Source organism: Heterocephalus glaber, unplaced genomic scaffold, assembly GCF_053883595.1.
Source record: "Heterocephalus glaber isolate CG9 unplaced genomic scaffold, H.glaber_assembly_v1.0 deba00001444, whole genome shotgun sequence".
NCBI lineage: Eukaryota > Metazoa > Chordata > Mammalia > Rodentia > Bathyergidae > Heterocephalus > Heterocephalus glaber.
Genome location: NW_028258297.1, coordinates 19,131,321 through 19,149,927, shown reverse-complemented (window position 1 = coordinate 19,149,927; position 18,607 = coordinate 19,131,321). Strand labels below are relative to the sequence as shown.

The following is an 18,607-nucleotide window of genomic DNA, read 5'->3' as shown; positions in this document are numbered from 1 at the left end:
CTTGGCCAAAGGGTAGTATGAAAAACATTTTTTTTTGGTACCGGGGATCGAACTCGGGTCCTTGCACTTGCACAGCAGGCGGTGAAAAACATCATTGATACACTAAGGACACCTTGAAACTAAAAAGACAGGCAACCACTACAGAATAGTCTGGTCTCATGGCACAGAAAGAATTTAGTCTAGTCATGGCAACATAGACTAGAAGCAAAAACTGTCCCTAACCTAGGCTCCCAACTATCATTAGACTCCTTGGCATGGACAGAAGGGGGAAACTGAAGTAGGCAATGAGTTGACCCAGGAGAGAGCAGCCCAGCAGTCTCTAGCATGGACAAGCTCCATTGAGATAGCAAAATCCCCAGATAAGTTTGTGAGATCTTGGAGCAAAGGAAGAGCTCTTGGAGACTTAAGTCCTACTTTCTGAGTAGGCACTTAGGAATTGGCAAGAAAAGTCTCAACAACCTTCACAGAGCTCTACAAATCTCAGCATGGCAAGGGACCAGCAGTATGAATTCCAAGAGGTCTAGAAAGATGTGGAAGTAGTTGAGAGCCATACACTATCTTAGGCAGCTTTTGCTGCCATAACAAAATACCATAGTTTACACAGTTTAAACAACAGAAATTTATTTCTCACAGTTCTGAGGACTAGATGTGCAAGATCAGGTGTTAGGAGGGTCAATGTCTGACGAAGGTCCTCTTCTTGGGCTGTGAATGGCTACCTTCTCAGTGTCTTCACATGGGAAAGAGATCTCCAGTCTCCGTTCTCCTTATAAGGAACTAAATCCATCATGGGTGGGCCTCATCCAAACCTGATTATCTTGCAATGGCTCATTTACAAATACCATTACATTGGTGATTAGATTTTAGACATAAGAAGTCAGGTGGAGGGTATGGGGATCAAACTCAGGGCCTTGAGCAAGCTAGGCAAGCACTGTACCACTAAGTTACATGCCTTACCCTACAGCATAAGAATTATGAGGGAGGGCCATGGATTTAGCTCAGTGGCACTGTGCCTACCTTGCAAGCACAAGGTCCTGAGTTTGATCCCCTGTACTAGAAAAAATATATATAAGAATTTTGAGGGAACACAAACATACAGTCCACAATATCCATGGACAAGGCAATGGTATCTTAGAGGTGCGTGTGTCAACAAATGTCTTTTTCAGCCCTTAAAACTTAGAACTAAATAAGCTCCCAGTGTCTTGAATGCAATCCAAGAAAAGAAAAGTAGAGGATGTGAAAATGGATCACACTTAAATTTCTACCATTCTGTAAAAATAGGCATTTAAATAGAAATTAAAATGAGTGATTAGAAGATAAAGGCACATTTCTTAACATACTTTGATTTTTAGACTTAAACCAGGCATCAAAAATGGAGTGATTTCATCACTATTAGGGCAGGTAACATTTTTAAGAGATTCTGTTTCCCTTTTTAAGAAAAATGCCCTACCCAAACACACCAAAAAAAAATGTTTTTGATATCCCTGACAAAGAAAGATTATGGCTCAAGACACAATCCATTCAAAATCCACCATGCCCACCATGACACATTTTATAAATATAAGAGCTAAATGAAACATCAAGAATATTTGTCCAATGGCTTTCAAATTTCTGTAAGTTTAGAAACTATTTCCCAGATAGAATATTGCAAATAGTCTTAGAGGCTCAAAGGTATAAGAATAGAGAAAAGTGGCATTATATTAGCAAAATTTTATTCTTTCAATGGAGTTTTTCATCTCCTGGAAATCTATTTGCATCTGTTTTATGGATTCCATTTGTTTCCTATGTTGGGATTCCATCATGTTCCTGAGCTCCTGTCTAGATTTATTAATGATGTCTTGCACTAGGAGCACAATTTCTCCTGTTATCTGAGAAATTATTTCTGATTTCATTTTTTCCAGATCCCCTTTTGTTGCCAGTTCAGTGGGTCCAGGTGGTTGTGTATCAGAGTGCTCCATCTCATTTGCCTTTGGGGTTGCTGTAGGTGATCTGGAAGTCTGGTTTTGAGACTTATTTACGTGTTTTCTCATTTCGACTGGGGGAGGGGTGCTGTTGGCGCCTGCACAGATTACCTCCTCTGAGCTGGGAGAGGTGGGACAGGGGCCAGGAGCAGCGGTAGGGATAGTGGCCCAAAAGCCCTTTCCTCTGGGCTGGGAGCAGCGGGAGGGATGGTGGCCGGGAAGCCCCTTCCTCTGGTCCAGGAGCAGTGGGATGGCGGCTCAGAAGCCCCTACCTCTGGGCCGGGAGCGGCAGGACTCAGTACCGTGGTCTGGTGGTCCAGTGTCCTCTGCATCTTTGTAGTGTGGAACCAGGTGGCTGTACAGAGGAGCGGGGGGTGGAGGGGTGTCCTGTCCAAAATTTTATTCTTAATTCAATTTTGTAATATGTTTCTATTATAGAGACAACTAATGGTAATAATAATGCTGGGGGTTTTGTTTGGAGTTTTAAAATTTTTTTTTCTTTTGACACAGGGTCTAGCTAAGTAATTCAGGCTTGGCCTTGAAGTTACTATGTGGACCAGGCTAGCCTTGAACCTGTGGCGATCCTCCTGCCAGTGCTGGGATTATAAGTGTGTGCCACTACAAATGGCTGTTTTATAAATACAAAGATACTAAAATTGGGGGTTATTGCTGTTAGTTATAGTCTTAAATAAGACTTTATGACCAATTTATTTCTATATTTTTTATTCTGTTTCTGTTGCCTGATTCACAAAATAAATACAGTAGTTGGAAGTGGTAATAATTTTCTAATAGCTTACCTTGCCATCTCAGACTATTCTTCAGTGTTCTAATTATCTATTGCAGTGGAACGCACCACCCTAAAACTTAGTAGCTTAAAAGCACAATTCCTGAAAGTCAGGAATAGGACAGAACATGGTTGATTCTTCTGTTCTGTGTGGTTTGAATGGGATTCACCCCTCAGTGGTACTCAACTGATACATGACCAGGTCTGGAAAGACTGCAGTGATTTAATTTACATACATGAGGTTTCAATGGGCATAGCTAGAAGTGGGCTCAGTGGGGCTGAGGACATGCAGACCCAGGGCACCTCTGTGTGACCACTGCCTCAGGGATTAAAACTTCTTCCATGGCAGCTCAGGGCTCTAAGAGTGAATGTGTCAAAAGGCCTGTAAGGAAGCTGTAAGTCTTCTTATGACCTTACTTCGCAAGTGCAGAACATCCTTATCAGCATATTTTGTTGATCATACAAATCACAAAGCCTACCTAATTCAAGCATAGGGAAGAATGGACTCTATCTCTTAATGGGAGAATATCGTGTACACACTTGAAGTTCAGCGAACTGATGGTGGCTTGATAAGTCAGTTTTTCCCTAGCTGGGAAAAAATACCTAATATACACAACTTAAAAAAGAAAAGGTTTATTTTGATTCATAGTTTCAAGGCATTCAGTCCATGGTTGGCTGGCTGAATCAGAAAACATCATGGCAGAAGGGCATTGTGGAGGAACACTTTCTACCACCTAAACACAGCTAGGAAGTAGAGAGACCAGGAAAGAGCTCGAGGGAGACAGACACTCCAAAAGTATGCCTCCTGTGACCCACCTCCCTCACCCAGACCCTGTCTCCTAACAGCCCATTCAGCCTATGCCTTAGGCCCTCATGATCCAATCATCTTCCCAAAGCCCAACCTCTGGACATCTGAGAACTTCGGGGACAAATTTACATATAAATTATAACAATGGCTTTTAAAATATTTTGCAATATTGGGGATCATACACAGTGCCTCATGCACGCTAGGCAAATACCATACCATTGAGCTATACTCCCAGTTCAGATAGTCCCACCTCTTAAATACAAGCTACCACATTCAGAAAAGGCATTCAAGGTATTTGAAAGAAAAATGGCATTTCAAAATTTAATAAGTAATAATACATCCACAAACATTTATTTTCTTTTTTTTTTTAATTTTTTAATTGGTACATTTTAGGTATACAACACAATTACAATTACATTTCTCATTGGGAACTTGTACCTTTACATGATGCATCTTGGTTCTTATTTTTTCCCCATTCCTAGCCCTCCCTTCACCCCCTCCATCCTTCCCTATTTACAAAGACTTGGTTTCCATTTTTTCCATTTCTCATCATTTTTCCTTTCCCTTCTTTCCTTTCCCCTGCCCCTCCCAGTACCCCTACCCCTTTGGACCTTTTCTTCCTATTTTACATTATCGATTATTCATTCTAATCACTGGTACATTTTAGGTATACAATATAATGACATTCATCATTGGAAATTTGCACCTTTACATAGTCTCTCTTGGTTCTTATTTTTCACCCTTGCCCAGCCCTCCCTTCAACCCCTCCAGTCCTCCCTATTGACAAAGATTTTGCTCCTATTTTTCCATTTTCTCATATTAATCCCATTCCCTTCTATCCTTTCCCCTACCCCTCCCACTTCCTTCCCATTTGCCCCTTTTCTTCCTATTTCACATTACCTATTATACATTTAGTCCTTATTTACACTTTCAGTTTCACACACCAGAGAAACTATTCAGTATTTACACATGTGTGTCCTTTTTATTTCACTTAAGAGTATGGCCTCAATGTGCATCCACTTAGCTATAAATGTCTCTAATTTCTCATTTTTGATGGCTAAGAAGTACTCCATTTTATTAAAAAACCACATTTTCTTTATCCAGTCTTCAGTTGATGGGCACTTGGGCTGTTTCCAAGTTTTAGCTATCACAAACTGTGCTGCTATGAACATGGGTGCACATATGTCATTGTGGTATGATTCTTTTCATTCTTTGGGGAAGATCCCCAGCAGTGGAATAGCTGGGTCAAATGGGACTTCCAGTCCTAGTTCTTTGAGGTAGCTCCATACTGATTTCCACAGTGCTTGAACCAGTCTACACTCCCACCAGCAGTGGAGCAGGGTTCCTCTTTCCCCACAGCCCTGCCAGCATTTGTTATTGGTTGATTTCATGATAGCAGCCATTCTTTCTGGAGCGAGATGGAATCTCAGTGTTGTTTTCATTTGCATCTCTCCAATGACCAGTGATGTTGAACATTTTTTCATGTATTTATTTGCTATTTCTACTTCCTTGTCTGAGAAATGTCTATTCATTTCAGATGCCCATTTTCAGATTGGGTCTTTAAATTTGGGAGGTCGGATCTTTTTAAGTTCTTTATAGATTTGAGATAGTAGACCTTTGTCTGAGGAAAAGCAGGTGAAGATTTTTTCCCACATTGTGGGTTGTCTCTTCACACTGTTGGTGGTTTCTCTTGCTGTGCAGAAGCTTCACAAACATTTCTTAATATGTGAGTATTTACTGTGGACAGAATCACTGAACAAATTCTTCAGCTTGTCATTGTTTGATGGAATTTTTTTTTCTCCAGTAGGAAAAAATTTTTTCAGTGCTGGGGGCTGAACCCAGGGGCTCACAAATGCTAGGCAAGATTCTGCCACTAAGCTACATCCCTACCTCAGGAAAGTGATTTCAAATGTATATTTTTAAATTATAATATGTTCATCATGTCTTTAAAAATCCCAGACACCTGAAGAATCATTTGTTAGAATTTTCTTAAATTTTCAAAATAATCAGATTTGTGTCATTTTTGTATATCAAATTTCTCTCTCTCTTTCTTTCTTGACACTTCAATCTGTAACAATAATATGATGGGACCCAGAATTGCCAAAAAGAAGAATGACAAAAAATTGTGCTTATTTGGGGTCTAGAACTTATTTCCCATATCATTACAAATAACTCTGAAATGCTTGTAGTTGAAACTTAACCTTTAATAAAACTGAGATTTATGTGGCATTATCTCATACTCTACTCAGAGATGCTAAGAATCTTCTTAATAGCTAGTGCTTGTCTTATCCATCATATAATAAATAATTAAGTATATTTTAGCAGCAACATCTTTATGAGCTACCAATCCTTTGGTGCCTTCTCCACCGCTACTAATCTTACACATTCGTTGAAGATATTCCTACATTAATAGTATTTGAAAACTGGTTTAAACTCATCATTTTTTTCTGATTACTATGAATGATGTGTTTGACTGGGTATTAGATCTCCTTTATGCCTATATGCCAGAACATAGCATAAATTTAGCAAAAACAAGAGATACAAAGTATTCACAGTATCATCAATTGTGGTGTAAAGAATTCATATAATCTCAGCTAACTAATACATGAAGTTCATTAGACACATTCTTAAATTCTCTTTAGAATATGTTACCAGACAATATTATTGATTTATTTTGATATTTGTCGCTATGCTGCTCTAGTTATCTATTGCTGTGTAGCAATTCACCCCAAAACTAAGTGGCTCAGAAACACAATCTATTATTTGTCATAATTCTGTGTTCTGCTGGTCTTGCCTGGCTTCATTGCTGTAGGTGCATGGATCAGGTTGCTTGCCTTGGGCCAGACAGTCAAAGATGGACTCACATATGTCCTCACCTTTGGGCTGGAAGTTGGCTAAGCCATTCCATTACCATTAATCATATTAGGTCAACCTGAATGGATTAAGAAACCTCTAGCAGATTAGCAAAGCTCAATTCTGGGTGTTATGGATGATTGACATGTAGACCAGCAAACTGAGGAGGGAAGGTGCACCCCAACTATTGGTGGCACCAACCAAGTCTTGTAGCTTGGATGAAATAAAAAAGGAAAAGAAGATGTGTGTCCTCTCTGAGGAACTCCAATCTGAAGCAAGTGCGTCTTTTGCTGCCATGGTCTTTGGCCATCTCCAGTCTCTTCGGCCTTCTAAATCAAACTCACACAGATAACTCTAGGGAGCTTCTTGGCCTCCAACCTTGGACTGCAGCTGCATCCTTGAGCCCTCTTGCTCTGTGACATCCACCTTTTTGGACTGAGCGGCTACTCCAACTGTCTAGTGTGCAGACAGGTAGATGGATTCTCCTCCCTCTGATCCTGTAAGACTACCTACCAAGTCTTCTGACATAATTATACATGCATTTTCTATTGATTCTGTTCCTCCAAGGAACCCTAAGATACCTTCTTTTTGCATGGTCTCCCCTCATTCAGAAGTGATTCTTCTTTACATGTGCCAGTGCATTCCAAGAAGGGAAGGCTGGCACTCCAAGGCTCTGGAGGTCCTGCTTCTGCACTATATCACATCTGCACTATACTGTTATCCAGAGCAAGTCACGAGGCAAATCCAGATTCAAGGGGAGGGAAATAAAATCCACCTCTTGGAAACAGCTGCAAACTACTGATGAAGGAATCTGGAATTCTTATTTTTATATTTACAAAACTTTATGTCCAATGATGGCTTAATTTGTTATAGAACATAGATATATCTTATAAAAAAAACTCACAATGGAAAATTAGGGTTTCAAGAAAATGTGCATTTGGGTTTTCACTTCTTTCATTCCAGATACTGTAATCTGTAGCGGTTATTCTTTGGATTGCCAAATAATCATGAACTTGAATGTGTTAATTTTGAAGAGAATTTTCTGCATATCACTTTCTTTCTGCATACTGCTGTCAGTTGGTTGATAAAATTTGAAGATGTATCTAGTGCTTTATAGTACTACTCATTTTATTCTGAGCCCAATCAATGCCATCATGCCTATCCTAAAATGTGAGCCTGATCGATATTTTAATTTCCATCTTCACATTTGCCTTTTAAATGTTCTGCCTTTAACGGAAATACATTTCTAGCCACAGAATTAATTATTCTTCTGCACCTAAATGTATATGTGATTCTTAAAACGTTAAACACAAAGAACCCAAAATGTGTAAAAACTTTATCACAAAAATCAGAAAATAATCATACAAGACAAAAATACAGATTTTTTTTTCATATTAGAGCATAACAATTTTAACAATAGTGAGTTAAAATCAAGAATTTAAAGACATTGCCATATGCATTTTCAAGTGAAGATGTAGAAATGATTCCAACAATCACTATGTGGAGAACAGAAGCAGGCCAGTCAGGTGTGTGTACGTGTGCGTGTGCGTGTGTGTGGTGGGTGTGTGTGTGTGTTGCTCATCATTTTTTTAATGACAACCTGTGTTTTCATTTCTATAGTTTCCTAAGAGTAGACCTAGACCTGAATTTGCAGGAAATGTGCAGAATTTTCAGAAATAATTCTATTATTCTTAGTCAATGTCACATTGATAAGACAGTCATATAGAGACACCAGAACCTTTATTCTAGGACTACTCACACAAAAAAAGAGACTGATGTGATAGTGTGTGAGTGGTTTACAAATATGTTAAAATTTGGGATTAAACACCTCAGTTTGAACCAATTGAACTTTTTAAATAGTCAGATCTTTTAATGAAAGTTGAATCAAATGTTCTTAGAATGCCTGTAACAGTTTGAAAACCACTAATACAGTGGAAATGTGTTATAAAATTATACAAAACAGCCGAACAGGTTAAAATCGTGCACAAAGATGAAGGAGCCAGGGCTGAAATCCAGGTGCTGAGATTCTCAGCTCATCATCTTACACTTCGCTAATCTTGAGCTTTCCTCAATTTTTATCTGTCATTGGCTCCCTGTCCTCTAACCTCAAATTTTTGGAAAGGAAAGATTAAAATATTTTGTAAAGATAAAATCATAATACTATATATAATTCATACCTCCCAGAATATGGATGATATTGAATAATCATCTTTTTCCTATCAAGTTTATGTGTGTGGATGGATGGATAGATAGTCACATAATATCACAAAGAGAATGCATTGCCATTAATATTGACTTCACACCAACCAAGATGGCATAAACCATCCTCTGCTTCACATCCCTAACAACTTTAAGTTCCGACATAAATCAGAGAGAAGAGCTTTGGTTGACATAAATTTCCAGGCTGTTCTGATCTCAAGATTCTGGCTCTCACTAATCAATTTGCACACTTAATTTCTCAGACACACTACTATGTAGATGTATTCAAGATCTACCACTGCCAACTTTCAAGAGGAGCACTTCCTCAAAACTATAGAATTAAGAGTCATGTGTCACATAACAATGGAGCTGTGTTCTAAGCTATGTGTCATTAGGCGATTTAACACTGTGGAAACATCACAGGGCAAACGTACACAAACCTAGATGGTGCAGGTCAGTCACTCCACCTAGCCACCCAGAGAGCAGTGGCTCTGCTCCAGTGCACAGCCTGGGGTGGGTTAGGGTTTCCTGCTTGTGCACAGCCTCAGCCAGGAAAAACAGTGAAGAGAGAGAAAAGAAACTGCCATGAGCCAGGGGCACCTCTAGATGCTGGTGTTATGGTCTTTTCCCTCCAAGATAAAACACAGAAGGCTGGCTTCCTGCAAGATGGCTGACTAAGGCTCTCGATGTGTTTCCCCACCCCACCCAAAGAAAGATAAAAAGCAAAGAACAAACGGCTGTTATTTGGCTAGAAGATTTCAGGGAGAATGCTAGAACACAATGCAGACAAAATGGACAAATTGTGAGCCATGGAGACTCTGGATGGTCTGGTAAGAAGAGAATGAAGCCCCACTCCAGGCCAGCTTGAGCCTGGGAAGGTTCTCCTACAGTGAGGAAAACATAAATGGAAGACACCCCTCCCCTAAGGCCTCACAGGTACTATGGACACCGAAGTTTTTGCTGCTAGGGAAATCAATAACCCTCATAGACCCCAAACCTAGAAGTAGAGCTGTCAGGGAGTACACACCATTGCTCTGCTCCAGAGGGGAACCCAGTTATGCAGTACCCAGCCCTACATAAGCTGTTGCTGTAAGGGCTAGACTATTTTGAGACCAAACCAAACCATAGTCTACCCCCTCTGCAAAGTGAAACTCACACTCATGGGCGGCTGGCATTGCTCCATTGTTAATGCAACCTACAGAGACAAATAAGTTCATGCTGCAAAACCATCTCACATGTCCTGAGTACAAGGGAGTGACCCCACATCTGCACACCACCCAGACCACCAAGTGTACACCATGTGGCACAGGCACCTCACAACTGCTGCTACACACTCAGCACTCCACCTCCCAGGCACCTCAGAGTGACCTCACCTCTGTTCAGTCCCCAGAAACAATAGGTACACTTCCATACTACGTAAGCACACTACCTCTGCTTCCCCATGAGCTGTGCAACATCCATTCAGGGCTGGCTGGAATAACCTCAACCCTGAATGGCCCACAGAGACCAACTAGTACCCTGTGACCACTAACACATGTGTAAGACTTACCCACCCAGGCACACTGGAGAGGCCCTATCTCTATGTAGCCTGCAGACTGACAGCTGCACTCCTTTCACCACATGTGTGCACTGCATTACATCTGCTGGAGCCAACTGGAGTGTCCACAAAGCAGACACACCACAACCCCACACACACATTGGATACACCACATGTACCTTGGCCTGATACAATGTCCTCAACCCTGTACCGATCAGGGAAATGGGAAGGCTCTCCAACTCCACTGTTGTGTGTACTACACTCAAAGCCATAAAGAAATAAAGAAGCTATGGAGAAACTACAAGCACTCAACCAGGACTAAAGCCAACATGGCCTACCAACATGATACCCTAAAACATATCTTTCACTATGAAAACTACTCTATAAAATTAGCACATTTGATCTGCCAGATGCAAAAATATCAATTTAGGGACCCAAGAAAAGTGAAAAAAGCAAAGTAACATTATGCCTCCAAGGGACTACAATAACACATTTTTAAAAAATCCTTCAAAGAAGAAATTGATGAAATGCATGAAAAAGATTTTTTTAACTGATTCTAAACGAACTCAATGATATACATAAGAAAATAGACACATAATTCAACAAAGTAGAAAAAATTTTATGTGAATGAGAAATTCAGCAAAGAAATACAGATGATTTAAAAAGAATCAAACAGACATCATGGAATGAAAGAACTTAATAAGTCAAATAAAAAATATAGCTGAGAATCTCAACAATAAACTAGATTTGCAGAATGAAGAACTTTTGAACTCAAAGACAGTTCTTTTGAAATAATTCAGTCAGACAAAAAGGAAAAAAGGAAGAAAACCTTTGAGACTCAGGGGACGTCATTAAGTGTACAGATAGTTGAATTAAGGATGTCTCAGAAGGGGAAGAGAAAGCAAAAAAAGCATTTAAAAATCTACTCAATGAATTAACAGATGAAAACTTCCCAAATCTTGAGAAAGATTTGAACATTCAGGTTCAAGAGATCCAAAGGACCCCAAATAGATTTGGCCAATATAGACAAACTGTTAAAAGTTCAAGATAAAGAGAGAATTCTAAAAATAGCACAAGAAAACCACCAAGTCACTTATAAGAAACCTCTGTAGACTAACATCAGATTTCTCAGTAGAAACTTCATAGGCAAGGGGCAATGAGAAGACATGGTCAAAGTTCTGAAAGAAAAAACTATATACCAACCAAGAGAACTATACTCAGAAAAACTATCCTTCAGAAATGAAAGAGAGGGCGGGGGATTTAGCTCAGTAGTTCCACTGCCTGCCTTGCAAATGCAAGGCCCCGAGTTTGATCCCTGGCACCAAAAACAAAACAAAAAAACCCATCAGAATAAAAGGGAATGACTTTCCAACACAAGCAAAAACTTAGGGAATTGGGCTGGGGATTTAGCTCAGTGGTTCCCCTGCCTGCCTTGCAAGTGCAAGGTCCCGAGTTCAATCCCCAGTACCAAAAAAAAATCTTAGGGAATTCATCATCACTAGATTGGCCTTACAAAAGATCCTTAAGGAAGTCCTACATCTAGAAGTGAAAGAAAAATAACTACCATCATGAAGATATGCAAAAGTTTAAGCCCCACTAGAAGACCAGAAACATAAAAGAGACAGAGGGAAAAAAATGAACTCTATCATATAGAAAACCACCAAACCATTAAGATAAACAAGAATGGAAGAAAAGAACAAAGGACATTGAAAACAATCAGAAGAAAACTAACAAAATGAGAAGTTGTTACATATCTATAATAACTTTGAATGTAAACTCATTAAATTGCCCAATTAAATGATGTACAATGACTGAATAAATGGGGAGAAAAGACCAAATTAGATGATGTTTCTAGAAAATTCACTTCAACAAGGACAAATGCACAGAATGAAGTAAAGGAGTAGAAACTGGTATTACATGCAAAAGAAAACAGAAGTGAGCTGGAATAGCTAAATTTGTATCATATAAAACAGACCTTAAGTCAAAAACTAAAAAAGAAACAAACCATCAAATCAAGATAAAGGGATAAATTCAACAAGAGAACATAACAATTGTGATGTATATGCATCTAGTGCTAGAGCACTCAATTTTATAAGACAAATATTAGATTTAAAAGGAGAGCTAGGCTCTGATACAATAATAGTTGAGGACTTCATTACCCTACTTCCATCAATAGATAAAATATTCAGACAAAAAAATCAACAAAGAATCATTGGAGTTAAACTCTACTACAAACCAAATGAAGCTAACAGACATTTGTAGACCATTTCAGTAAACAGCTACAGAACACACATTCTTCTCATCAGCACATGGAATGGTCTCTAGCACAGACCAGATGTTAGGCCACAAAAAAGTCCAAATTTCAAAAAAAAAAAAAATCAAAATCATCATTAACTATCCTTTGTCTCCTCTGAGCACAGAGGAATAGAACTAGAAATCAAAAACAAATGGAACTTTAGAAACGGTACAATATGGGCCAGGGAGTTTGCTCAGTGGTTCCGCTGCCTACCTCGCAAGCTCAAAGTCCTGAGTTCGATCCCCAATACAAAAAAAAAAAGAAAAAGAAAAAGAAAAGGTACAATACATGGCAACTAAACAAAATGTCACTGAATGAACAATAGATCACTGAAAAATCAAAAAAGAATTTTTTAAAATTTTGAAACTAGTGAAAATAAAGACATAAACATACCAAAACCAATACAATACAGCAAAAGTAGTACTGAGAATTTTACAGCAATAAGCACTACATTTAAAAAAAAATCCCAAATAACCTAATGACATATCTCAAAGAACTAAAAAACAGCAAAACTAGATCAAACCAAGTCCAAAATTAATAGAAGGAAAGAAATAATAAACATTAGAGCATAAATATATGAAATAAAGACTAAAACAGGTCAACAAAATGAACAGTTGGCTTTCGTTGAAAAGATAAACAAAAAAATCTTTAGCTATATTAAACAAGAAGAAAAAAGACTCAAATAAAACAAGATATTATAAAGGAAATATTATAACAGAAACCACAGAAATATAAAGGATCATTAGGGAGTGTATGCAAAACTATACTAAAAACTAGAAAACCTAGAAGAAATGCATGAATCTATAGACAAATTCATAGCTACCAAAACTGAATTATGAAGACATAGAAAATTTGAACAGACCATTAATGAGTAACAAAATTGAATTACTAATAAATGTCTCCCAACTAAGAAAAGCCAAGGATCAGATGGTTGATCTGCTGAATTCTTATTTAAAAAAAAAAGAATTATGCGAATTCCTCCCAAACTAAACCAAAAATTGAAGGAGAATAAACTCATAAACTTATCTTACAAAGCCACTTTTACCCTGATAACAAAACCAGATAGGGAAATAAAAACAGCAAGAAAAAATTATCAAAGAAAAAAGTATCCCTCATAAATATAAATGTAAATATTCCCAACAAAACCATGGTAAATCAAATCTGACCACACATTAAGAAGTTCAAACACCATGATCAAGTGGGATTAATCCCAGAATGCAAGGATGGTTCAATGTATGCAAATCAATAAATGTAATACACCACATCAACAGAATGAAGGAAAAAATGATATGATCATCTCAAATCAGTACAAAAAAAGTATTCAGTAAAATTCAACATCACTTCATGATAGAAACTGAACAAATTATAGCTACGGAAGCAGAAAAGGATATTACATGCAAATAGAAACCAAAAGTGAACAGGAATAGCCTGAGGCTGGTATGAAACAGTATACTATTTTATGGTAAACCTTTTTTTAATAAATAGAAGGCATTTACTGTACAACAACAACAAAAAGAATAGTATACTAAATTCTTAAACCAGCAACACAGTCAACGGCTTATTATCATTATCAAGCATTCTATATCATACAGACATTCTATATCATTTATAGGACTGGCAGCATACTAAGTTTGTTTACACTTGCAATTGCCATGCACATGACTAGTGCACTGTGCTGTGACACAGAAAGGCTATGATGTCACTAGATGATAGGAATTTTTTAGCTCTATTACAGTCTATGAGACCACTATTTGTTATGGGATCTGTCACTGATGATGTCATGTAGCACATGAGTATACTACCTTCATGGAGACACCTTGAGAACTTTACACTGAAGATCAAGGAAGAAATAAGATCTAATATTGAGGAAGCTTTAGGAAAACAGGTGCTATAAATTGTTACAGTATTTCTACAGGGCAGTTTGAAAACAATTGCAAAGTCTTAAAATTGTGCAGTTCTTTTGACTGAGTGCTTTTACTTCTAGCAATTTAGTTTAAAGAAATAATGTCCTAGGGTCAGGGATTTAGCTCAACGGTTTCCCCACCTGCTGCGCAAGCGCAAGGACCCGAGTTCAATCCCTGGTACCAAAAAAAAAAAAAGAAGAAATAATGTCCTTGTGTATCTACATTTTGCTACAAATACATTAACCACATTTTTTAAAATATCGTCAAACTAGCAACCACTTAAATGTCCAAGAGTACGAATTGGTTAAATAAACTGTGTTATCTCCATGTATTAGCCAGTAAAGCACAATGACTATATTCTTAGTATTTGCAGTGATACCAATCTGAGTACAAGTCACATACTACCTATGTGACAATGACAAAATTTAGATTTTTCTAAGCCTCAGCTTCTTCACATTAAATTAACTTCACAGAGTTATTGCAAGGATTAAATTTTTTAAGTATATATAGTGCTAGTACACAATGAATATTCAATATATCTTAGCAATGTTATTATTCATTTAATTGAATTATTTGAGAGGCATTAAATATCATTTTATGAAAGAATGCTTGGTCATATGGAGACTAAGAGTTACAAAAATTGTATATATGTTATGATGTCATAGTTTTACCTGCATTCATTCTTACATTTAAAAAGACAACACTGGAAAATAATCATCAAAATGTTAAAAATGACTACCTCTAAATGTTCAAATGCCTAATGATTTAAATTTTCTTTTTTTATATATACTATAGGCCAAAATTTCTAGAATAATCAGTATATGTTTTATATACAGAAAACACTATTTAGAAAACACCTTTATATCTGCCTGCTACTTCAACTGCATGCTGAGTTTTCTCAGTTTGGGTTTTGCATGAGGAGAAAGTAGTGCTTAGGCTGAACATCCTGTGAATGGGACTCCCCCTCCCAACCTCGGTGAGATTGTTCAACTGTGACCCTAAATAAGTTGCAGCTCTTCGGAATTTCTTTACTCTTTAACTCCATAGACAGACAGGGAGTTTTAATCCTCAAAAAACTAAAATTTTAATAGTTTAATAAACCATGACTACTCAAATAATCTCCAGGGCATAAAACAGGATTTTGGGGTTTTTTCTCCAATTTTTTTTTTCCTTTTGTTACTGGGGATTGAACCAGGGCCTTCACTGAGGTAAATCTCAGTTCTTGTATCATCATCATTGCCATCATCATCATCCATCGTTATTTTTATTTGAGGTAGGGTCTCACTTTTGCATTCAGCTATATACACAGCATTTTCTACTGTAGGCTTTTTTTTTGGTACCGGGGATCAAACTTGGGACCTTGAGCTTGCGAGGCAGGCGCCGGAACCACTGAGTTAAACCCCCCACACCTACACAGCCTTTCATTTTTTTGAGATAGAGTCTAATTAATTGTCTAGGCGGGATTGAACTTGCAATCTTCCTGCCTCAGCTCCTGAGAAAGCTTGGATTACAGGTGCACACCACCATGCCTGGCTGCATCTTTTTTTCTATTTTATAAATAAATATGTTACTTGCCTACTGCTATGGTAAGGGGGGAGAGTGTTGGATATAAAGATATAGTTTCATCATCAAAGGGATATGTTTTTATAGAAATAGTATCTGTATAGCAATTTATGAGGCACTTATTATCATAGCAACACTGTAGGGAGTATGATTGTATTACAGCAATATTCGATTTACAGTTAAGGCACAAAGAGGCAAAAGTAATTTATTCAATTATTGGTGAGACTAGGACAGATCTCCTTATTTCAAGTTGACCATTCTTCTCACTAAACTACTAGTAAATGTATTAGGGCCACCAACATTCAGAAGTGGGTAGAAAGCCAGGAACCTATGACGGAAATGGAGAATAGTAAAGGAGAGAGAGGTAAAAGTTTTAAGAAGAAAGGCTTCATCATTAGTGTGAAGCACAGGAGAAGACTGAGTGATATAAAACCAGCAAAGCATCCTGGGTTTTGGCAGGGAGTGACCTAGAAAAATAATTTCACTTTCATTGAAATGTTAGAAGTCAGACTGAAGTGGACCAAAAGAAAGTGAAAAGGAACTGAAAATGTGAATGGAGATGATGTTTAGAGAAGCATGCATGTGAAGTGATGGCTTAAGACTGGGCAGCAGCTGGAGGCTGGAAGGCTTGGTTGATCCAAGATATTGATACCAGTATTTTCTTATAGGTGAGATAATCCATTTTTCACAGAGTCTAAACCTCAAGACATGCAAATTGGCTTTGTCAGCAGTGATACTTCCCTCCTTGTCTCTAATGATGTGCAACTTTTCAAATTGCTCTCAGCCCATCCTTGAATTGCTCCACTTGCTGTCCCAGTCCTCTGTTCACTTGATTGTCATCTAGCTCCTCACATGTGTCCAACCTGATCCTCATGCCCCAGATTGCTAAGGAGTGGCCGCATTCCAGGGACTTGCTTAGGAGATGACGTTTTCTGATTTTTCACGTGATAGTAATTGCATTTCTGGGCAGTCATATTGGTACTGGTAGTAGAACACCAGTCTCTATTTTAAAGAACATTCAAGGATCCTATGGGGTTTTTTTAGTATGATTTTTAAAAACTATAAATTTTGATGCTATGATGCTATTTTGTGCATGAATTACATTTTTTTAATGTGTCATACATTTTTACAAGTTACAAGAGATCATATACAAGAAAAAACTGTTTACAGTATGACACATTAATTCAGTGGTACAAACAAAAGGAGGGATTTTTTTAAATTTTTGGAGCAAAAATTACAGAATTCATATTATAAATCATTTAATTTATATAAATACTCATTCAAACATTTATTGAGAGTCTAATGATTAGGCATGCATAGTCTTATATGAGAGGGACAGGAACCAGCTGCCTAACTTTAGGAATATTGTAAAACATAAAGGAAATAGTGCTGAGATTTGAAGGGAGGGTAGGAGTTTAACTGACGGACCACTTGTGAAGGGTATTTTTAAAAGACAGAGCAATCTCATTTGTTTCTGTAGTGCAGGGGACCAAACCCAGGGCCTCGTGTGTGTGAAGCAAGGGCTCTACCACTGAGCTACATCCCCAGCCCTAAGTCAGAGCAGTTTTATGCAGGATGAATTAGAACGGGAAAATCAAGAGTAGCGGGAGCAGAGAGAAAAATTCAGAAAGCTATCATCATCATTAGCTCAGGTAAGATATGACTACCCTACTTTGTGACAGGTACTATAGCAAGGGCCAAACAGGTTTTAAAAGTATAGTGTTTGACTTCAAAAAGTTCATGGTCTGGGGAAGAGAAAAAGACATGCAAATACTTCCATAATAGATCAAGTAAAAGAGAAAACAGGAAAAGGTAGGTATTGTAAAAAATAATAATAATAGGGCCAGGGATTTAGCTCAGTGGTTCCGCACCTGCCTCGCAAGCACAAGGACCCCCTGGTACCAAAAAGTAATAATAATAAATAATAATAATAATAAATAACTTCTCTTTTGAAGCATGGTGCTATTACTTGAATTGTGCCTCTCCCACATGCATGCTCCCAGTACCTTAGCACATGACTTTATTTGCAAATAGTCATTGAACATGCACTTAATTAAAATGAGATCATACTGGAGTAGGGTGACCCCCTAATCCAGAGTGATTGGGGAAATTCTGGATACACACATCATGACAAGTCCGTGTGAAAGTGAAGAGAGGGATCAAAGCAATGCTTGTAAAAGCCACAGAAGACCAAAGTTCTCCAGAAAACCACCAGGAGCTGGGGCGAGAATGGAACAGATCCTTCCTTACAATCCTCGAACAGAGCTGTGTTGTCACCTCCACCTTGGACTGCTAGCTTCCAGAACTGTGAGACAAAGGATTTCTTTTGGCTAAGCACCCAGTTTGAAGCACTATGTCCTGGCAGCCCTATCAGAATGATGCTCCTGCCTTCACAAGCATGGCACAAATGAGTTTGTCTTGTCCAGCCAATCTAGTTCCATAAAGGTTGTAGGACTGCAATTAGAAGTCCATAAAGGGACATCTAGACAGAATACTCTACAAAGCACCCTAGAGTTTAACAAAACAACAGACATGGTCATGTCAAAATTAAATAGTTTCTATCTTAAAGAGCTGACAGGTAGCCCAGTGTGGTGGTGCGTGTCTCCCCAGCACTCCAAGAAGCTGAGGTAGGAGAGTCAGAAGTTCGAGCTCACTCTGTGTAACTTCTTAGTGAGACCCTGTTAATACAAAATACAAAATAAAAG

The 18,607-nt window shown here is 38.1% G+C and overlaps 1 protein-coding gene across 8 annotated transcripts in view; it reads right to left on the bottom strand.

Moving 5' to 3' along the window:
- The window catches only part of Plcz1 (phospholipase C zeta 1), a 560,968-nt gene that overhangs the window by 503,569 nt on the left and 38,792 nt on the right, over positions 1-18,607 (bottom strand). The gene's annotated exons all lie outside the window — the stretch shown is intronic.